Source organism: Oncorhynchus mykiss, chromosome 20 (assembly GCF_057628025.1).
Source record: "Oncorhynchus mykiss isolate SJ-2025 chromosome 20, ASM5762802v1, whole genome shotgun sequence".
Classification (NCBI taxonomy): Eukaryota; Metazoa; Chordata; class Actinopteri; order Salmoniformes; family Salmonidae; genus Oncorhynchus; species Oncorhynchus mykiss.
Genome location: NC_143041.1, coordinates 31,411,039 through 31,423,467, shown reverse-complemented (window position 1 = coordinate 31,423,467; position 12,429 = coordinate 31,411,039). Strand labels below are relative to the sequence as shown.

The 12,429-nt window shown below is 41.6% G+C and overlaps 1 long non-coding RNA gene across 2 annotated transcripts; it reads right to left on the bottom strand.

The window, feature by feature from the left end:
* Positions 1–2,348: 2,348 nt before the first annotated feature.
* Positions 2,349–12,423, bottom strand: LOC149974565 (uncharacterized). 2 transcript variants are annotated; one of them, XR_016489467.1, is made up of 5 exons: positions 12,124–12,257; positions 4,446–5,407; positions 3,145–3,223; positions 2,655–2,896; positions 2,349–2,558 (listed from the first exon to the last, which is right to left on the bottom strand). It is a non-coding gene; the product is annotated as an uncharacterized LOC149974565 (long non-coding RNA). The 2 variants fall into 2 exon arrangements; XR_016489466.1 differs by lacking the exons at positions 2,349–2,558; positions 2,655–2,896; positions 3,145–3,223 and having other exon boundaries at positions 3,744–5,407; positions 12,124–12,423.
* Between the last annotated feature and the right edge of the window lie 6 nt (positions 12,424–12,429).

The following is a 12,429-nucleotide window of genomic DNA, read 5'->3' as shown; positions in this document are numbered from 1 at the left end:
TTCTGTGATTTCCTTTTCAAATATAAACCCTTTAATACAGAACCTTACTATGCAGGAAAAGTTACATTAACTGTAAAATGTTTTTTTATATTATCTCAGACTCAGTCATATATCTTCTCAGAAAATATTTCATCTAACCTAATCTCTCGTGGACAGATGAAACAGCAAGAAAAAAAAGAGTAAATGACAAACTTTCACAAGAGAATTTTACTTCTGGGTAACAAAAATGACCAAAAGAGGGTACTAATTAACCTATTGTTTTTTTTCTCTCCAATCTGTGTGTGTTTAGAACAGTTATATATCAAATGAATGAAATTCTAAATGTTCAGTCGAGACAAATCTGGACCATCCTCATCCATTCTATTCATACACCTTTGTCACCCCTTTGTCACCTCAAATAGATCAGTTCAGAGCCCATGACATGCACTGGCGTTGCGTACTGGACACCTGCGCTCAATATGTACTATGAAGCTAAGTAGTTATTTCTTGGCATCAAATCACATATCTACCATAGCTTTGATTGGACTGATCATGTCAACATCATACTTTCAATATCTTAGCTAGCAAGCTAGACAAGCAGTCATCTTCAAGAATCAAGTCAACAATCTACTGGCAAATCCTGTTCAATCCTTGTCATATGAAGATAAATTATAGATAAAACGTATCGGTACTCATCAGCCATTGGACATAACACAACAATGAGTGGTTTGGAAGGAATCAGTGGCTAACTGCAAGTGTTGCAAAGCAATCACTAGCCTGCTACTCAGTGGAAAGGGTGTGTGGTCCAAGTCTGGGTTTAAGGGTCTCTTTTCCAAGCTTAAAAGGATAAGCATTCACATGCAACACCATGGGAATGAAAAGGTTGAATTCATTGGCCATGCTGTCAATACAGCATGACTTCTGCCGCATTCAAAACAACTGGAAACTTGGAACTGGGAAATCTCAGACGTCAGTGAGTTCAAGACAGCTGGGAACTCAGGGAAAAAATGAGCCCCGACTGGGAAAATACATTTTGAACAGTCATTCAAGTTGGAATTCCAAGTCGGGAACTCATGCCATGATTCAACCTTGTTTAAAAAATATATATTTTCCCCCTTTTTTCTCCCAATTTCAATTACGATCTTGTCTCATCGCTGCAACTCCCCAACAGGCTTGGGAGAAGCAAAGGTTGAGTCATGCATACTCCGAAACTTGACCCACCAAACCGCACTCTTTAACACTCGCCTGCTTAACCCAGAAGCCAGCTGCACCAAAGTGTCAGAAGAAACACCGTTCAGCTGACAACCGAAGTCAGCCTGCCGGCACCCGGCCTGCCACAAGGAGTCACTAGAGCGCGAGAAGCAAAGCGAAGTAAAGTATTTATCCTACGGTTCTGACTTGTGTACAGGGAGATTACTGTAAGAACGGTCCATGTTATGAATTCTGTACCTGTACATTTCAAAAGTGCTGAACAAATACTTATATTGACTACATCCATCCTAGCTCGCTCATTAATGTCTTAATCGAAATTACGGATTGCCTCTTATCAACTGACAAACATCTCAAATGTCAGTAGAATCCACATTTGTTTAAGCAAGTCAGCCATATCAGCTATGTTTTTTAAAAAGGCAGTAAATGAGGCTGAATTAACTGTTTCGCTGCCAGACAAGGCTCTATTCATAGCCAGATGTAAGGATTCACTCCATGGTGCTGAAAAGAAAGCTCTGCTGTTGGGACAGATTTATGTAGTTTGTGGGCACCATTTGTCACCGTTATAGTGCAAATAATGTATTGTTTAGTGGTGTGTTGTGTAGTGGCTTTGCTAGCTTGCATCAAAACATTTGGGGGGAGTTTGCCCCACCAAAATCTTCATGCTAAAATCGCCACTGCTCAGGCCTTGAAAATGAAATGGCCTAATTGAACTGATGGAAAGTAAGTGGATTTCGGTGAAGAAATGCCGTGGTTAAGACTACGATGGTGCCAGTGCAGAGTGGAGCATACTCAGGTGTTCAAAAGCACATATCAGACCGAGACCCTAATGCTTCGTTCTTAGGTAGCTCTTTATGAGTTTTAGTTGAGAAAACCTTCTCTCCGCTGAAGCGACAGTTACAGGGATGGTTAAAAACAACTTGATTGCCATAGCAACATCAGGGAACAGGGCAGAAGGGAGTGGGGATTCAAATACAGCAGCTCTGTAACATCTTTAATTGAGCCTCTCATTCTCCTTAATTTCCATTCTCAAAACATTATGGAAAGAGTTTAACTGTAGCCTATAGGATGTTTTGGGACAGGTCCACCTGGCAGATGCAAACAGATTGGCAGATGCAAACAGATAAATACAGGATAAGGTAGGATGAAGGAGTACTCACCCTGGTCAACGAGCAGAGGCAGCAGGTCTGTGGAGTAGCTGCACTCAAGGAAGGCAGTGTGTGGGCCACCTTCACAGGCTGTATTTACTGTGCAGCCCAGTTTCACTGGTGAATGGTTCTGTGTCATCATGACAATGTGGGTGAGTGCCTCCCCATCTGGCAGGAAGTCCTCCATCCCTCTACTTTGACTGAACTGAGTTATCCATCTACCTACACACACACACGCAAATATAGGTTAATAGGCCGATAGGTTAAAGGTGACAACAAGGAGATGAAATAAGGACTTGAACCCCAGCCCTCTAGTACCTTTGAAGTAGACAACACACAGAGCAACCAAGGCAGCACTTCTTCACACAGGCTTTGTCAGGATGCGATCCACCTTGCAGGCAGTCTGGTTGATTGCATTAATGGTTGTGCCTGTTTTCAATCTTTCCGCAAGATGGCGCCAACTCTCCATGTTTTGTAAATGCTCAGTACAATGCTCATGTGCTTTCAAAATGGTCCCGTATTCTTCCACGAACGAAAACCATCACTGTTCAAATGAGTCTCTTTTTCCAAAAATGCCACAACAAAAACAAAAAACTGCATCAGATATACTTGAATACACAAGCTATGTCAGTGTCATTTTTTCTCAATTTTTCATACATATTTCATAGTTGTCACTAAATCTCAGAGGGACTGGGTCCCCACTTTGAGGGAATACAAAATCTCTGATCTGTTTTGACCCTTTTTGACAAGATGTTTGTCAGACGGGGCCTCTGGCCACAATTGTGCATCATCACATAAACACACTCACGTTCTGTAGTAGGTCCACAAACTGGTATTTTTGTGACTGGAACAGCAAGTGCTGGGGGTGAATCAGACTCCAGGTGTAGCTGGTTGAGAAAATGCCAAGAGTGTGCAAAGCTGTCATCAATGAGTAGGTGTTCTAAAACTTTTGACTGGTAGTGTAGCTGATATTGCTGACTTGCTTAAACAAATGTGGTTTCTACTGACAACTGAGATGTACAAGCTATGGCATAAGGGGATGACAAGCGGATAAGAGGCTATCCATAATTTCAATTAAGACATTAATGAGCGAGCGACGACAGAAGTAGTCAATATAACTATTTGTTCAGCACTTTTGAAATGTACAGCGACAGAATTCAGAACATGGGCCGTTCTTACAGTGTTCTCTTTGTACAACAAGTCAGAACCATAGGATAAATAAAGGGGGCATATAAACAGACAATGAAAGCTCTTCCAATATTCAATAATTACATTTCTCTAAAACAGGTTATAGGCTACATGTGCACCCCCAAGTTAGAACAGTAGGCAAAATGAAGAGGTGAAAATAGATTGAATGTAACGCTCAATGAGTGAATAGGTGTGGAGTCAGGCGCAGAGAGCAAAGGATGCGGGAAAAAACACGCTTTAATGTCCAAAATAATCACAGGAACAACATAGTATACCCAAACCAGGTATAACTACAAAACAAAAATGTACCCTATCGTGAAATACAAGGACAGCGAGAAACCCAACGAAAACACTAACCACTCTAACACATACAGATGAACAAGCCCGCACAAACAGAAGCGGGCTGAACGAACTTAAATAACCCCACCCTAACAACCAAACAAGGAACAGGTGAAACCAATTAGACAAAACCAAACGAACACACAACAAAGGATCGGTGGCAGCTAGTAGACCGGCGACGACGACCGCCGAGCGCCACCCGAACAAGAAGGGGAGTCAGCTTCGGTAATATTTGTGACATTGAATTGTTAGGGTGAAGCACATTGAATGCCGTTTGGGTCTTTGCGTATCAAAAAACATACACGTCATATAACACTATTTGACACGTTAAATAAGCTTTTAATTTGACACATCAAATGACACAATTCTATTATAGAATGTTGTGTGTGCTGAATTTGCACGTGCAAGCCAAGCGCCCCCACTACTATCAGTAGCACTGTCAAAGCTGTACAAAAAAGTTTGCTAACCAGGCCATGAACGATGTGTTTGCAATACCGTATTACCTTCTTAGCTACAATATACATATCTCCGTTGCATATTACATCATTTATGCAGCAACATACAAGATATTTTTGGACTCACCTTGTGAAGGTGGCGCAGCGGGCCTTTGTGGGCAAATTTTGGCATTCTCTGGATTTGTGGTGGGAACTCTGGAAAAAAAACACAGCCACTCCATTGAATAGCAGGCTAACGTTAGTGGTTGCTTCGCAATGCTTGCAGTTAGCCACTGATTCCTTCCAAATGACTCATTGTTGAATTTGTTGTGTAATCTTTATGTCCAATGACCGATGAGCACCGATACATTTTAGCTATAATTTCTATTCATATGACAAGGATTAAAAAGGATTTGCCAGTAGATTGTTGACTTGATTTATGATGATGACTGCTAGCTAAGAAAGTAAGATGTTGACATGATCAGTCCAATCAAAGCTACTGTACATATAACGTGATTTGACGTAATTTTATCTGTGGCCAATCAAATCAAATCAAATGTATTTATATAGCCCTTCGTACATCAGCTGATATCTCAAAGTGCTGTACAGAAACCCAGCCTAAAACCCCAAACAGCAAGCAATGCAGGTGTAGAAGCACGGTGGCTAGGTAAAACTCCCTAGAAAGGCCAAAACCTAGGAAGAAACCTAGAGAGGAACCAGGCTATGACCGGTGGCCAGTCCTCTTCTGGCTGTGCCGGGTGGAGATTATAACAGAACATGGCCAAGATGTTCAAATGTTCATAAATGACCAGCATGGTCAAATAATAATGATCACAGTAGTTGTCGAGAGTGAGGCAAGTCAGCACCTCAGGAGTAAATGTCAGTTGGCTTTTCATAGCCGATCATTAAGAGTATCTCTACCACTCCTGCTGTCTCTAGAGAGTTGAAAACAGCAGGTCTGGGACAGGTAGCACATCCGGTGAACAGGTCAGGATTCCATAGCCGCAGGCAGAACAGTTGAAACTAGAGCAGCAGCACGGCCAGGTGGACTGGGGACAGCAAGGAGTCATCATGCCAGGTAGTCCAGAGGCATGATCCTAGGGCTCAGGTCTTCCGAGAGAGAGAAAGAAAAAGAGAAAGAGAGAATTAGAGAGAGCATACTTAAATTCACACAGGACACCGGATAAGACAGGAGAAGTACTCCAGATATAACAAACTGACCCTAGCCCCCCGACACATAAACTACTGCAGCATAAATACTGGAGGCTGAGACAGGAGGGGTCAGGAGACACTGTGGCCCCATCCGATGATACCCCCGGACAGGGCCAAACAGGAAGGATATAACCCCACCCACTTTGCCAAAGCACAGCCCCCACACCACTAGAGGGATATCTTCAACCACCAACTTACCATCCTGAGACAAGGCCGAGTATAGCCCACCAAGATCTCCGCCAAGCCACAACCCAAGGGGGGGGCGCCAACCCAGACAGGAAGATCACATCAGTGACTCAACCCACTCAAGTGATGCACCCCTCCTAGAGACGGCCTGAAAGAGCACCAGTAAGCCAGTGACTCAGCCCTGTAATAGGGTTAGAGGCAGAGAATTCCAGTGGAAAGAGGGGAACCGGCCAGGCAGAGACAGCAAGGGCGGTTCGTTGCTCCAGAGCCTTTCCGTTCACCTTCACACTCCTAGGCCAGACTACACTCAATCATATGACCATTCCATAAAAATTGGCAGACCATTCCATAAAAATTGAGCTCTATAGGAGAAAGCCCTGCCTCCAGCTGTTTGCTTCGAAATTATAGGGACAATTAGGAGGCCTGCGTCTTGTGACCGTAGCGTACGTGTAGGTATGTACGGCAGGACCAAATCAGAGAGATAAGTGGGAGCAAGCCCATGTAATGCTTTGTAGGTTAGCAGTAAAACCTTGAAATCAGCCCTTGCCTTAACTGGAAGCCAGTGTAGGGAGGCTAGCACTGGAGTAATATGATAAAATGTTTTGGTTCTAGTCAGGATTCTAGCAGACGTATTTAGCACTAACTGAAGTTTATTTAGTGCTTTATCCGTTTTTTGTTTTTAGGGGTGCAACTGCATCTAGGGTATTGCGCAAGGTTAGATTGAGTTCCTCAGTTAGGTGGTTAACTGATTTTTGTCCTCTGATGTCCTTGGGTAGGCAGAGGGATTCTGGAAGGGCATCAAGGAATCTCTGCGTTGTCTTTGAATTTATAGCACGACTTTTGATGCTCCTTGGTTGGGGTCTGAGCAGATTATTTGTTGCAATTGCAAACGTAATAAAATGGTGGTCCGATAGTCCAGGATTATGAGGAAAAACATTAAGATCCACAACATTTATTCCATGGGACAAAACTAGGTCCAGAGTATGACTGTGACAGTGATTAGGTCCAGAGACATGTTGGACAAAACCAACTGAGTCGATGATGGCTCCGAAAGCCTTTTGGAGTGGGTCTGTGGACTTTTCCATGTGAATATTAAAGTCACCAAAAATTTGAATATTATCTGCTATGACTACAAGGTCCGATAGGAATTCAGGGAACTCAATGAGGAAGGTTGTATATGGCCCAGGAGGCCTGTAAACAGTAGCTATAAAAAGTGATTGAGTAGGCTGCATAGATTTCATGACTAGAAGCTCAAAAGATGAAAACGTCATATTTTTTTAATGTTAGCAACACCTCCGCCTTTGCGGATATGGTCACTAGTGTAACCAGGAGGTGAGGCCTCATTTAACACAGTAAATTCATCAGGCTTAAGCCATGTTTCAGTCAGGCCAATCACATCAAGATTATGATCAGTGATTAGTTCATTGACTATAACTGCCTTTGAAGTAAGGGATCTAACATTAAGTAGCCCTATTTTGAGTTGTGAGGTATCACGAACTCTTTCAATAATGGCAGGAAGGGAGGTCTTTATCCTAGTGAGATTGCTAAGGCGAACACTGCCATGTTTAGTCTTGCCCAACCTAGGTCGAGGCACAGACACGGTCTCAATGGGGATAGCTGAGCTGACTACACTGACTGTGCTAGTGGCAGACTCCACTAAGCTGGCAGGCTGGCTAACAGCCTTGAGCCTTCTTGGAAGGGCACTTGTAATATAACTCTATGGCAGGACCCAAAGGGCTGAAATGTTTGATATTTACCCTTACTAAGAACTTAAACTTGGCGATGACGTACTATCCCCATGAGTGACAGAACAATGAGCCAATCAAGGCGCAATGATCCTATTTTCTGCTCGCTCGCCCCACCGCCACAGAAAGCACTGAGTTAGGCTGAAACACCTGCATTTTGGAGCTGCCTTACTCAAGAAAACAAAAAAGAGACCATGTGTGTATGCAGCTTTATTAATAACTGAATGATACATTTTTTTACATTGTTTGCAAACTGATATGTGACATGTATTAATGCCAAAATAACATGCAAAACAGGCAATACCCCCCCCCCAAAAAATACATATATTATTATTATTTTTTGTTAAAAATGTGGGGCTCAAAACATGAATGAGGGGCCACCACTGGCTCTATGCCTCTCGCAACTGCAACATGTTGGATAAAGCAATTTCACAATTTCGGCTGTTTTGAATCTTTGCTATGCTGTAATAAAGGCTCTCTGGTATTACTTATAATTTATTTATTGTTATTTACACTGTTCCAAACAGTCAGAAATATAATAATACTGCAATCTAAAAGCACCTGTTTATCACACATAATAAGCTGCCCACTCAGCTCTTGCTCCTATACACTCATTTCTTTCTTGATCTCCTTCTTATTGTTATTATTACAATTGTGATTATGATCGTCAGTATAATAATAAGTCATGTCATTATCATTCATAGGCTTAGCATAGTAGCCTTGTTTTACCACCATCGAGCTGTAGGCCTAAGAGTGCATCCTGTTCAGCTGTCTTAATACTGTAATTTAGGCCTATATTTCAATATAGCCTAAAGGCTACAGTGTTAATAAATCAATCATTCATTCGTGCATGTCATCACACAGCATACAGGTCATTATTCATGCTTTGAAATGCCATTAAGCTTTTTTTGTTTTAAAATTAAATAAGAAAGGGAGCCTCGAATAATTAGCCTAAACAATACATCTACTGCAACATGTCAGCAATTGCATTCACAAATCCATGCGACTGTTTTTAGTCTTTGCGGGAATAAAGGCTTTCAATTTTTTAAAGTTAGAATAGACTCTCTGGTACAGTTATAATTTATTAAGTGTTGTTTACACAGTTCCAAAAGGTCAGAAAAAAATGGATATTGTAATCTTCCACAACTAAGTCAAATGTCTTCCACACATTGGACTTCCCCTTTGCCCCATGAGCAACCAGTAAACATTCCCCATTTGGAGTTAATTTGTCACATCCTCTGCACCAATATACTTTCAAATGTGTTATGGTTTTCGGAGTTTGCTATAACCAACTTATTGATGTGATTATGATATGCTATAGGTCAGGCCCTATTGGTCACGTGCATACGATGCATAAAGTGCATTCGGAAAGTATTCAGACCCCTTGACCTTTTCCACATTTTGCTATGTTACAGCCTTATTCAAAAATGTATTTCAAAAAATCTATTGCCTCATCAATTTTCCCTTAATGACAAAGCAAAAACAGGTGTTTAGACATTTTTGCAAATGACAATACATTTACATAACTATTCAGACCCTTTACTCAGTACTTTGTCGAAGCACCTTTGGTAGTGATTACAGCCTTGAGTCTTCTTCGGTATGACTCTACAAGCTTGGCACACCTGTATTTGGGGAGTTTCTCACATTATTCTCTGCAGATTATCTCAAGCTCTGTCAGGTTGGATGGGGAGTGCTGCTGCACAGCCATTTTCAGGTCTCTCCAGAGACGTTCGATCGGGTTCAAGTCCGGGCAACTTAAGGACATTCAGAGACTTGTCCCAAAGCCACTCCTGCGTTGTCTTGGCTGTGTGCTTCTCCCATCTCCACAGAGGAACTCTGGAGCTCTGTCAGAGTGACCATCAGGTTCTTGGTCACTTGCCTGACCAAGGCCCTTCTCCCTTGATTGCTCAGTTTGGACGGGCGGCCAGCTCTAGGAATAGTCTTGGTGGTTCCAAACTTCTTCCATTTTTAGAATGATGGAGGCCATTGTGTTCTTGGGGACCTTCAATGTTGCAGGCATTTTTTGGTATCCTTTCCCAGATCTGTACCTCGACACACTCGTAGCACTGGACAATTACTTCGACCTCATGGCTTGGTTTTTGCTCTGACTTGCACTGTCAACTGTGGGACCTTATATAGTAGACCTTATATAAACCATGGCCAATCAATTGAATTTTCCACAGGTGGGCTCCAATCAAGTTTTAGAAACATCTCAAGGATGATCAATGTAAACAGAATGCACCTGAGCTCAAATTCGAGTCTCATAGCAAAGAGTCTGAATATTTATGTAAATATGTTATTTATTTTTATGTGCTAAAATTTCTAAAACCTGTTTTCACTTTGTCATTATGGGGTATTGTGTGTAGATTGAGGCCGATTTTTATTGTTTTATCAATTTTAGAATATGGCTGTAACATAACAAAATGTGGAAAAGGGGAAGGGGTCTGAATACTTTCCGAATGTACTGTAAATATGAAACAGTCCATGGGTGATTAATGACACTTGTTTCTACTATTATGAGAAAAACATGGATTATATGAATATTGATATAAAATGTATATGTAGAGAAATACATTGTTGATCTATTATGAATTATTATTCAGTTGAAAGGATTCATTTACTTTTTTTGAGGTATTGTTTGTCAACAATATGACCTCATTAACCTGGGCACAGTGCTCATGTCATGCAGGTTCAGGTAGGCTATACAGGACAATTGTATTTTTTGTTAATAGACAACATTTATCCATTAGCTAAAGCAAAGCCATAGGCTACATTCCCTGGCACCACAGAAAGGCTATCATCGATTTGATAGGCAGCTGTATAGACATACCACAATTTCAGCACCATGGACACAAATCAGTAGTCTAAACTTGGTGAGTGACTATCTGACTGACAGATTTTGTTTTATTTTAGGGAAGGTGGTGGGAGAGGAGAGTGAACTCTGACCTTGTGGGGTCCAGAGAAACTACATTACGCCAGTGATGGCGTGTAGCCTATCTGTCATGAAAACAGAGGAATGCATGTGTCTAGAAGAGGCCTCTGAACCTCATTAAAGCTAGAATCCTTAATTGAAACAATAACAAAGTGGGCAACCCACCTCTGTTTTTGTAAAACGCTGAGGGATTGGCTTGGAGAAATGTAATCACTCAAATTCATAGAAAGAGCAATGGATGCAAGGACTGACCATCCATGATTTCAAAAGTATAGTTTTAACCATGATTTGAGGCTGTTTGTTTATAGTTACATTGTTTTCAACCATTGGAGCAAACCAAGCTTATATTTTGGGTTCTGATGGGGTACAACAGTTGAACTAAGCTCATGAGGCGATCGGATTGAATCCCAGCCTTAGTCTATTCTTGTCCTATTACACTCTAAGGAAAAAAGGTTCTAAAAGGTTTATATTACTTGCTTCATATATGCCACCCCTAAAGGTTCTAGGCTTTTCAAGAAAAGGGTTAATTGGGGTTCTATATAGATAGAACCTTTAAGCGTGCCATAATATATGAAACAAAGTATAGAAAAAACATATATATAGAACCAAAAAGGGTTCTAAGAGTGTAGGGTTCTCCAGCCCAGGCTGAAGTGGTCTTCTGAACGAATAAGCTGCTTATTTTCCCTTGGTGACAGGGGGAGACATAGTGGCAGTTGTCCCTCTTGCTTCCTCCCCTCCTACCAAACTGACACGTACCCCACAGACATCACCTGCTGGGGCAGACAGTGGAGTGGCAGCAGCTGGGCAACAGACCCTGTCAAACCAAGCAAGCCTCAAATGTAGACCTACTAAAATAAATGCTTTATGTACTGTATTTTGAGTTCATGGAATAACTGTGATTTACACGGGAATTTCAATGGGAAAAAATGCTTTGCAGCTTTTCATTTTCTTTGAACACAGCATTAGAAGGTTGTATATGAGGTTCTTGGATCGCTTATTATGTCATATGTTCAGGATACACATCTGAACGTTTGAGACATGGTCCTCATGCCAACACCGAGTTAACTCTGGGCTCCTGTTGTCTCTGTCAACAAATGATTTGACTTGTGTGTTGCTGTGAGGATATGACCTGGCCACTATGTGTTGAAACGTCTAAAGTATATGAGAAGTAAAAAGTCACATTCTCGATGTATTTGACCAACTGGAATTTGTATGTTTAAAAAAAAAAAGAAGATGTTTAAATATAGCCTGTGACAATACCAACAATAAATAGCCTATACGGCTAGCTGTTATCAGCTGTTTCAGAGAACCTGTCGGATGCTGGCCATAAGATGATAGAAAAGAGGTCAGTCTATGGATGCATAATGATGTAGGCTAATAATAATAATAATGCAATCTTTATTGGGTCTCGTCACAAAATAAACATTTCAAAATGTTTTACTTTGCATGTAATTAGCCCCATGCAAATAGTTGTATTAAACGTAGCCTATGCTATGCCTGAATCAATGCGGCATCTGTTATTGTTTGGATAACCTACAGCTACCCCACAGTAGGTATGCACCGGGTTCTAGAGCTCTAAACTGAGTAAACCCTAAAACCCCAAGCAGCAACGATTACAGAGCACAATGGCAAAAAATTACAGACCAATCCATTGTTAACACGGCTGTGTAACTGCAAATCCAAGCTCAAATGGACATTACTATGTTTGTAATCAACCTGCAGTAGTATGACAGAACAATAATTTAAACTACCTTCTTTCCTTCGTGTTGTCGTTCCTATATGGCTATACAGTTGCGCTCCTCGATAAGGGCTTTCCAACCGGGATCCTGTATGCAGTTGTAGTTTGCTGTGCCACGAGGGTGTCTTACAAATCATAGGCTCTCCATATACGGCCCTGGCGCCGTGGCTTCGAATCAGGACCACAGTCCCATACATGGAGAGCCCTGCTCACTTTTAAACCGGGGAGCCCTTTAGCCTGCCTGCGAAGTTTCCCCCGTCACACCGAAGAACCTAATATGGATGACGCTGGAAAAATGTCCAATGGAACACGTAGACAT